This window comes from Physeter macrocephalus, chromosome 9, assembly GCF_002837175.3.
Source record: "Physeter macrocephalus isolate SW-GA chromosome 9, ASM283717v5, whole genome shotgun sequence".
NCBI lineage: Eukaryota > Metazoa > Chordata > Mammalia > Artiodactyla > Physeteridae > Physeter > Physeter macrocephalus.
The window spans coordinates 77,166,711-77,176,719 of NC_041222.1; the positions used below are offsets into that span (position 1 = coordinate 77,166,711).

The 10,009-nt window shown below is 37.7% G+C and overlaps 1 pseudogene; it reads left to right on the forward strand.

Annotated features, from left to right (window-relative positions):
* The first annotated feature begins 359 nt into the window (after nucleotides 1–359).
* LOC102996405 (60S ribosomal protein L31-like) lies at nucleotides 360–729 on the forward strand (annotated as a pseudogene).
* Nucleotides 730–10,009: the final 9,280 nt, after the last annotated feature.

Here is a 10,009-nt window from a genome sequence, read left to right on the forward strand (position 1 = left end):
CAAGTATAGACACAGCTTAAAAAATAAAAGATTGGGAAAATTATACCATGCAAACAACTAATCAGAAGAAAATTGTAGGGGCTACTTTAATATCACAAGAAGTAGAATTCATGATAAGGAGTATTACCAGAGATAATGGTAGGCATTTCATAACGATGCAATAAACAATTTATTAAGAAAACATAACAATCCTAAATGTGTATGCATCTAATACAAAGCTTCAAAATAATGCAAAAACTGACAGAGCTAAGGGAGAAAAAGACAAATTCCAATTAAAATTGGTGATTTTAACATTTCTTTTCCAGTAATTGATTAAAACATATATATTAAAGATTCTTTTCCAACCAGAGCCCAGCAGAATGACTCCCACAAAGAAGGGTGGAGAGAAGAAGAAGGGCCGGTCTGCCATCAATGAGGTGGTGACCAGAGAATACACTATCGACATTTACAAGAGCATCCATGGAGTGGGTTTCAAGAAACGTGTCCCTCAGGCACTCAAAGGAATCCTGAAATTTGCCATGAAGGAGATGAGAACTCCAGATGTACACATTGACACCAAGCTTAGCAAGGCAGTCTGGGCCAAAGGAATAAGGAATGTCCCATCTCATGACAATGTGCAGAAAACGTAATGAACATGAAGATTCACCAAACGAGCTCTATACCTTGGTTATCTATATACCTGTCACCACTTTCAAAAATCTACAGACACTTAATATGGATGAGAACTAACTGTTGATTGTCAAATAAAGTTATAGAACCACAAAAAGTTAAAAATTAATAAACATATAGAAGACTTGAACAACACTATTAGCCAATTTTAACCTTATTGACATTTATAGAACACTACACCTAACAACTGTGGAATTCACATATTTTCCAAGTGTAAATGGAATATACATGAGATAGATCAGCTGCTGAGCCATGAAAGGTCTCAATCCATTTTAAAGAACTGAGTTCATACAAAGCATATTCTCGAAAAATAATAAAACAAATAAAAGTATGATCTTTCACACAACAAGTCAATAACAAAAAGATATCAGGAAAATCCCTAAACATTTGGAAGCTAACCAACAAAGTTCTAAATAGCCCATGGATCAAAAAAGAAATTCCAAAGGAAATTAGAAAATATTTTGAACTGAATGATAATGGAAGCAAAATACATCAAAATTTTGTGGAATGCAGCTAAAGCAATGCTTAAAGGGAAATACCTAGAATAGACAAAAGAAAGATTTAAAAGCACTGATCTAAACTTTCATCTTAAGAAGCTAGTAAAAGAAGAGGAAATTAAAGCAAAAGGAACAAAACAATAAAATAGAAGTAAAGTAGAAATCAGTGAAATAAAAAATAGACAAATGATAGAAAATCAACAAAACTGAGAATAGGTCTCTTGATAGGATTAATAAAATACAAGCCTCTATCTAGATTTATCAATAAAAAAGAGAGAAAATACAAATTACAAATTTCACTCATGAAAGAGAGTACATCATTCCAGATTCCACAGACATTTTAAAAAATAGTAAAAACAATTGTGAACAACTGTATGCCAATAAATTTGACAAAATTAGTTAAATGAACAAATTCCTTGAAAAACACAATTTACTAAAATTAAATAAGAAATTTGAAATTAAAAACATAATACCATTTATACTAGGACAAAGAAATGAAATAGACATGAATCTTACAAAATATTATAAGATTCTATGTACAGATAACTATAGAGCATTGATGAAAGAAATCAAAGAAGACATAAATAAATGGAAATATATCCTACGTTCATGGATTGGAAGACATAATATTGTTAAAATTCAATTCTTACCAAATTGTCTATAATTCAACATAATCCCAACCAAATCTCTGTAAATTATTTTGTAGATACTGACAAACTGATTCTAAAGTTTGTATGGAAAGGCAAAAGACCTAGAATAACCAACATAATATTGAAAAAGAAAAATAAAACTGGAGGACTGACACTACCTGATATCAAGTCTTATTATAAGAGACAGCAATCAAGATAGCATTCTATTCTCAAAATAATAGACACATAGATCAATACAACAGAATAGAGAGCCTAGAACCAGGCTGCCATAAATATAGTCAGGTGATCTTTGACAAATGAGCAAAGGCAATTGTTTGGAGAACAGATAATCTTCTCAACAAATGGTGCTACAAAAATTAGATGTCCATATGTAAAAACTGTAAAATTAGACAGACTTCACATGTTTCACAAAATAAAATTACTCAGATCATAGATCTAACTGTAAAATGCAAAGTGATAAAACTTCTAGAAGATGGAAAACTATATGTGACCTAATTTTTATATACAACATCAAAAGCACAATCCATGAAAGAAAAAAAGTGGTAAGTAAATTTTATTAAAATTCAAAACTGTCACTCCAGGAAAGACACTATTTAGATAATGAAAGGACAAAACTTTGAAAAAATATTGTGACAAATATTTGCAAACACATATCTGATAAGAACTCATATCCAAAATAATCAAAGAATTCCTAAATCTCAACAATAAGAGAACAAACAATACAATTTTAAAAGGGCAAAAGATCTGAACAGAAACTTCACCAAAGAAGATATACGGCTGGTAAATAAAGTATGTGAAAAACAGTTCAACATCATTTGTAATTAGGAATTGCATCTTAAAACAACGAGATAGGGGCTTCCCTGGTGGCGCAGTGGTTGAGAGTCTGCCTGCCGATGCAGGGGACACGGGTTCGTGCCCCGGTCCAGGAAGATCCCACATGCCGCAGAGCGGCCGGGCCCGTGAGCCATGGCCGCTGAGCCTGCGCATCCGGAGCCTGTGCTCCGCAACGGGAGAGGCCACAGCAGTGAAAGGCCCACATACAAAAAAAACAACGAGATACAACTACACATCTATTAAAAAGGCTAAAATCAAAAAAAAAAATTAATTGCTGGCAAGGATGTAGAGCAACAGGAACTCACATTCATTGCTGGTAAGAATTCAAAATAGCTACTTTGGAAAACAGCTTGGCAGTTTCTTTCAAAGATAAACATAATCTAACCATGAATTCCAGCAATCACACTCATAGTTATTTACCTAATTGATTTGAAAATTTATAGCCACACAAAAACCAGCATGTGAATGTTTGTAGCGGCATTATTCATACTTTACAAAAATTGGAAACAACCAAGATGTCCTTCAATAGGGAATGGATAAACAAGGTAGTACATCCAAGTAACGGACTACTATTTAGCAATAAAAAAGAATAAGTTATCGAGCTATGCAAAGGCATAGATGAATCTAAATGCTTATTTCTAAGTGAAAGGAAATAGCCTGAAAAGGCTATGTATTATATGATTCCATTTCTAGGACATTCTGGAAAAGACAAAACTACAGAGACAGTAAATAGATCGGTGGTTGCCAGGTTTCCTGGAGGGGAGGGGGGTAAGAGAGGGCTGAATACATAAAATACAGGGAATTTTTAGGCTGGTGAAGCTACTCCATATGATATTGCAATGACAGATACATGACTCTATGAACTTGTTAAAATACATAGAGCTTTATAGTATAAAGGGTGAGTCTTAATATATGAAAATATTTAAAAAATCATTTAGGTTGTCAGAGGATACCAGGATGGAATGCCAAATGTGACAAAATAATCTGTGTTAAAAATGTATGGAACAACCTCACCAAAAGGGATGGGGAGAAAATGCTGACCTAAGTCACTTTGGAAAAGAGTAGTGTCTTTAAGACACAAAAGGCAAAAGAACTGTACATCAGCACTGTACTCTAGTAGACAAGGCTGTTTCTCATGAGGATATGGGTTAACAATCCTGAAAGTACTATACATGTGTACTGGATTGGACAGTTAAGTAAATGATTGGCAGACAGTGGGAGCCAGGTTTCTCCCTGTTAGAGTGGGAGGTTATGGACAAACGAGGGAAGAAGAATAGCTTGATCCATGTATCAGTCATTAGAGTTGGTGACATCATTAGGAACTCATGTTTAGTTTAAAATAGATATAGATGTTTACATTAAAAGTATTTGCAGATACGTGTATATACATAAGTATATATACACATATATATTACCTTGCTCTGTCAGCTGAGAGGTCCTAGAAGCAACAACATTGAGCACTCAGTAGGAATGGGTACCCTTCCTGTCCCCCAACTGCCACCACTTCACCTATCCACTTAATCCTTCAAGACATACAACAGACTAAGTGCCCATCCCTTTGATCTCTAAGTACCCTGTGCACCTCATTTTCTCCCTTCCCATGTTCTGAGATGATCTGCTAACAGTTTTCTTTTTTTCACCCACTCAACATGAAGTTGCTCACTGTCTGGGAACTATGTCTCACTGTCTTGCATCATCTCTGTACACAGTTGCTAACATTATATTCATGGTAGGAGAGGTTGTATTCAATTCCTAATTCTTATGTACCTTTCAAGATTCTCAGTCTAAGTCTGATCAGTTAACCAAGTTTCTCTTCTCTAAACCATGTGGATTTGCTTTTCTTCTTATGAATTTAATAAAATCAAAGGAAGTAATGCCAACAAACTGCCACTTAAGGAAGAAGAGATGTACTGCCTTTAACCATAAAAACACTTCTTCCAACAAGAATACTGTGCATCATCAAAGCTTAGGTCCCAGTATTGGCAGATTCAGAGCCACTCCAAGCTCCTGCTGCTTCCTGCTTTTGCTATACAATCACTGAAAGCCCAAGACCCATCTGGTAGAGCACAGCCAAACTGGGATTTCAAGGTGTTTTGCTGAGATGGGGAGGGGAGCAAACTCACCCTTGATCTTAATTCTTTGGAATAAGCAAAGATTTCTTTGAATTAACCAGTTTTGTGGTTTCAAAAGAATCAAAAGTCTGCCATTCCAAAGACACCTGGACCCTTATTTATTAATCTGCATGGACCTGTGATAAACTGTTCCTCCAATTCTTAGAAAGCAAGAGGGGAATGGAAGTTAGGAAGTTACTTCCAATTAACACAAAACATAGAAGAATCCAGAAGAGTAATACTTCTCTGCTCTTGTTCTTTTGCCAAAGCACCACCCCTACATCTCTGAGCTGAGAATAACAGCCATTTTCCTGCTTACAGAAGTTGGCAGACTAACATCCTAGGCAATTAGAAGGACAGGTATGAAGTGTATGCATATGTGTATCAAGCATCTGAAATCACCCTCAGAGACAGCTATGAACATAGATGGGACCCTGTCTAAATATATGTTCAATGCACAAATAAACAAATGAATTAATTTTATTGATTAAGTTTAACAAGGAGGAGCCTGGCCAGACAGGACTGAGGAATGCATTTTAGGACAGAATGAGAAAAAAACTTTAGAGAGGAAAAAATATATTGATTGACTTAAGAGAGGCTGGATGTTATGTAGATGAAGTGAATTTTGGCAAGAAAAGTATACACAGATTCTGTGAAACTAGAAGAACAGAGCATCAGCCTACAGTATTTCTTCCAAAAGAATTGTAAGGCCTTTAGAGTACGAAGGTGGCCCTAAAATACAGAATGATTTAGCTACAGGGAGAAGCATATGAACAAATCAAGCTTTGATACAGTGAAATGAAATTTTCATAGAATCTGACATATTATGATCCAAAAGTGTTCTGAGAGAACAAACAAATACCTTCTTTCATGGACCAAAGGTTATCACTCTTGGCTGCACCTTAGAATCCCCTAAGTCTTTTTTTTTAAGTGCCTTACACAAACTCTACCCACAATATTTGTATTTAATTGTTCTTGATTGGTGCCCAGGCAACAGTACTTTTTATAAGTGCCCCCAGGTAATTCTTATTTGCAATCAGGGTGGAGGAATGCTAATCTACACACTGCAGATGTGAAGGATATGTCTTTCCCAGGAGTACAGAACCAATGAGAGATAGACCACAGCCAGATCTTTCCCTGACTCATTTTATTTTCAGTCTTTTACTTTATAGTTTGTAGCTTCATGTTTCCATTGTGAGCACACGGGTATTAGGTTGCTGGGCTGCCATTTGCACTCTAGCCTGGGACCCCATAAACATTAGGGATGGCCCAAACCTTAGTCATGTTCTAGAGGGAACTGCACACCTCCTTGCACCTCAGAAGAGCCATTTGCAGTCAAAGTCATTTTCAGAAGCAGAGAGGGAGAGATCTGAAGTGAATCTGGAGATAGACTATCAGGCCATTCGACCCAGGTCTGGACCTTCCAAACCTCATCCAAGGCCTTTTCTGAGGCTATTTTCTCTGGGCTTCCTAGAATGACAAGCTCCAGCCACTTACAAAGAGGGAAACACATTCAAAGAGTCTTAGACAATCCAGGGCAACAGACATTCTGGGCCACCCCAAGTGCCCCTGTCCCCCGCCAGCCATCTCTGGCTAGGACTCAGAATCCCCCAATAGTTCTTTTCATCCCCACTGGCTAGATTGGTGTGTGCCATTTTTCTGGGCCTTAGTTTTCTTGCCTGTGAAAGGGGAGAGTCCTGCCACCTTTCCAAGGCACTCAAGGAGGGAGAAGTTTTCCTGGGTCCATTTTTGCAGCCTAACCAAGAACCTCTCTGTGTGGAGGCAGACAAATGGGCTCGAGAGTGGTTCTGACCCTCTGTGCACAGAGGTAGTAGATCACATGGCCATGGGATCCATGAGTCCTGAACATGCCATGTGATCACTTCAGTCCTCATTGGAGCACTAGGCTGCACATCTGATGTGCTGTAATAGGGAAGAACAAATCTGACTCCATAATCGGTCTGTTTCTTTTTCTTTAATATTTGCATTTTATTGTTTTGCTACAAGTTAAGAAGGTTGCCTATAGCCTGAAATATACAGGATAACCCATTCTCAAGGCTCTGACCTTTAAAGGTATAAGATTTTTCCATTCATATAAAGATAAAAAGTTGCAAAACAAAGAATAATTGTCTTGTTGGAGGTTTACAGGAACATTGTGACCTGACCTAGGTGGAAAGCTACAAGTATAAAGGATTCCAACACCAAGAAATTTGCAGCAACCAACCACACCCCTTCCCCTTTTTAGTATAAAAGAAGCCTGAATTCGAACTGAGGTAAGATGGTTCTTTGGGACACTAGTCCACCATCTTCTCTGTCTACTGGCTTTCGGAATAAAGTTGCTATTCCTTGCCCCCAACAACTCATCTCTCAATTTATTGACCTTCATGCTGCAAGCAGTATGAACTTGAACTTGGTAACAGTGTGAGGGCCCTGGCCCACAGAAAGGCTGAATTTGGGGCAGAGACTTCCTTTTTGCTGTGGCCCCACTACTCTCTCATCTTGCTGTTCTCTCTCACCCTCAACAGTCCTAATTGCCCTTGGCCACACTTTTAAGTTTGTTTTCAGAACAGGGGTGGCAACTATACTCTTTTCCTTAGCCACCGATGGTTCTACTCCAGAGACATTAGGAAGTATGAGAGGAAGTGTGCTGAAAAGGCTCCAGGAAGTGAGGCACAAAACTTCCCATCCCCTAGTCCTCCCTCTTCCACAGCTTCCCAAAACCCCACCCAAAAGAGCTTGAATATTTATCTAACTGTATGTTAGATTGTCATCAAATGAGAATGTGTTTTAAAACCCTGGATATTTATACATGTTTATTTCATTTGAGATTTTTTCAAAGTAAATTTCCTCTTTCTGAAAATATTCATAGGTTTAATTTGAAAAATATTCAACTTTCAAGAGATTTCTTGAGGATGTTTAAATTTTTTTTAAGTTCAAGTTTCAGAGTAAAAAAGAAAACCATCTGATGGCAACTAAATCCACTGAGAAAAACAAAACAGATATCTCATTGAAGTGTAAACAGAAGGTAATTTAAACCATATTTCACAGATAATAGATACCATAAATCCTTGTCTGACCCATTCACAAATAATTTTTCGGAAAACAAACAGATGACTTTTATATGTAAAATCCCCAAATCCCTATTTTATTCTTTTTTTTTTTTTTTTTTTTTTTTTTTTTTTTGCGGTACACAGGCCTCTCACTGTTGTGGCCTCTCCCTTTGCAGAGCACAGGCTCCGGACGCACAGGCTCAGAGGCCATGGCTCACGGGCCTAGCTACTCCGCGGCATGTGGGATCTTCCCGGACCGGGGCACGAACCCGTGTCCCCTGCATCGGCAGGCGGACTCTCAACCACTGCGCCACCAGGGAAGCCCCCCTATTTTATTCTTATAGTTCACATAGATTGAGCAAGGGTGACTGCCTGATAATGCCATGGAATTTCCCTTAATTTTTGTGCACTTTCATTTCTAGTCCTGTCATTGAAAGAAACCAGGCAAAGCTCTTTGACTCTGGAGCAGATTAAGAGAAGATTTTCTCTCTATTTTTCTTCCATTACATTTCCCTTTGCCCTACCTTGGTCAATGAATGGGAAGTTATCTTTAGAATATCTTACTTGAGGTTCCATAACCTAGTTGCAGTTTACATCATTAACAAGTCTGCCTGCAAAAACAATTCATATATGAGGTCCAGTTTATATTCAGAATATGCTGGACTAGGGCAGAGCGATTTTAATGAGAAAAATGGATCTCACTACCACCTATTCACCCATGTTGACTTATAGCAGTCATGACAATGACTGAAATGCTCAAATTTCCTAAGCCAGCTTATACATAAACCAAGCCTTAATTATTGTCATTATCAGCGCTCTCTCTGTCTCTCTTTCTCTCTGTGTATAATTTACTTGCTGCATTTTGCCACAAACTGGCTTTTTAAGAGGAAAATTTACTGGGTTGACACAACACTTTTTCTGGAAGGATCCAGCATTCAGCAAACTTAATTAGGATATAAAGAACAAGACTGAACGCTAAGCCAGTTAAGCTATAGCCACTGAGTTCTGGAATCCGGGAAATCTCTCTTAGGTATTTAAGCGCTTTAGTTTCATGAGAAGAGTTTGAAGGCAAAATGGGGTGTATATTTCCATTTAGTCACTCTGCGGTGAGCTTGATCACTTTAATGTGGCCGACTAAGGGTCACTCGGAGTGAGAAATGAGATGTACTCAAACAACATAAGCTTAAATATATATCCAACCACAAAGTTTCCCCAGATCTCAAGGGACAGTTTTCTCCCCTTTGTGGCTATGTTGGCTTTTGAGTTATGGTTATAAAGCTTCTATTTTAAACAGTAAATAAGTGATAATGGTAAACAGCTGCAGGGCACAGCCTAGAAAAATGATTGATGGCACAGCTGTCAGCTCTGCTTTCTATCACTGTGCCGCTCTGAAATCCACTGTGCCTGTTTAAATGGGGCACATTAGCAGTTTTACGGTGACTAATAGGATAGCCACACAATAATTCAGAACCCGTGGCGCGTCTGTGCGGGGAGAGATCAGATTTCAACAGGCAAAAGTTATTAGGAAGGCGGTGATAGCCTGGGCATTCCTTTACAGAGCAAAACTCTCATATCTGAAATTTATCAATAGAAATGCATAGCTAAATAAAAACTCCACTTTATCCCCATTCAAACCTGAGTCTTGAGGTTTACTAATAAGAAAGCATATCTGATGTCCTCTGAGGAAATACCAGAATGACTATGATCTATCTTTACCCTATTGAAAAGCACAGAAAAAGAATTGTGGATGTGGTGTGAAGTGCTAACTTTATTATTTTAATTTTAAGAGAATGAGTTGTTAAAAGTTTGTTTCTAGGTGTGAACTTACTGAGTCATCTCATATCAGATTAATTTTTTGTTTGGAAAAGTCACTGAATCTTTTAATTATATTGATGCAATGTAACTTTCACCCAATAATGTGAGATAAGTCAGTAATTGGACTTTTTTAGCTGTGATGGAAGCTTGAGACTGTTAATAAGCAAGTGAGGTATTGTAGTGTCTCTTTCTTCACCCTTGGGATATGATGAAAAAGGGGTAGAAATATTTGTGTAAGACTCATGGACTCTTAGGGCCAAATTTATCTTGGAGGAGATTTGTTCTGGTTTCAGTGCATCTATTACTGAAACATCCCCTGTCCTAGCCTCACTGGTAATAATGTACCACTGTCCTATCCTGATTAGAGCAAATTATTTTTGGTG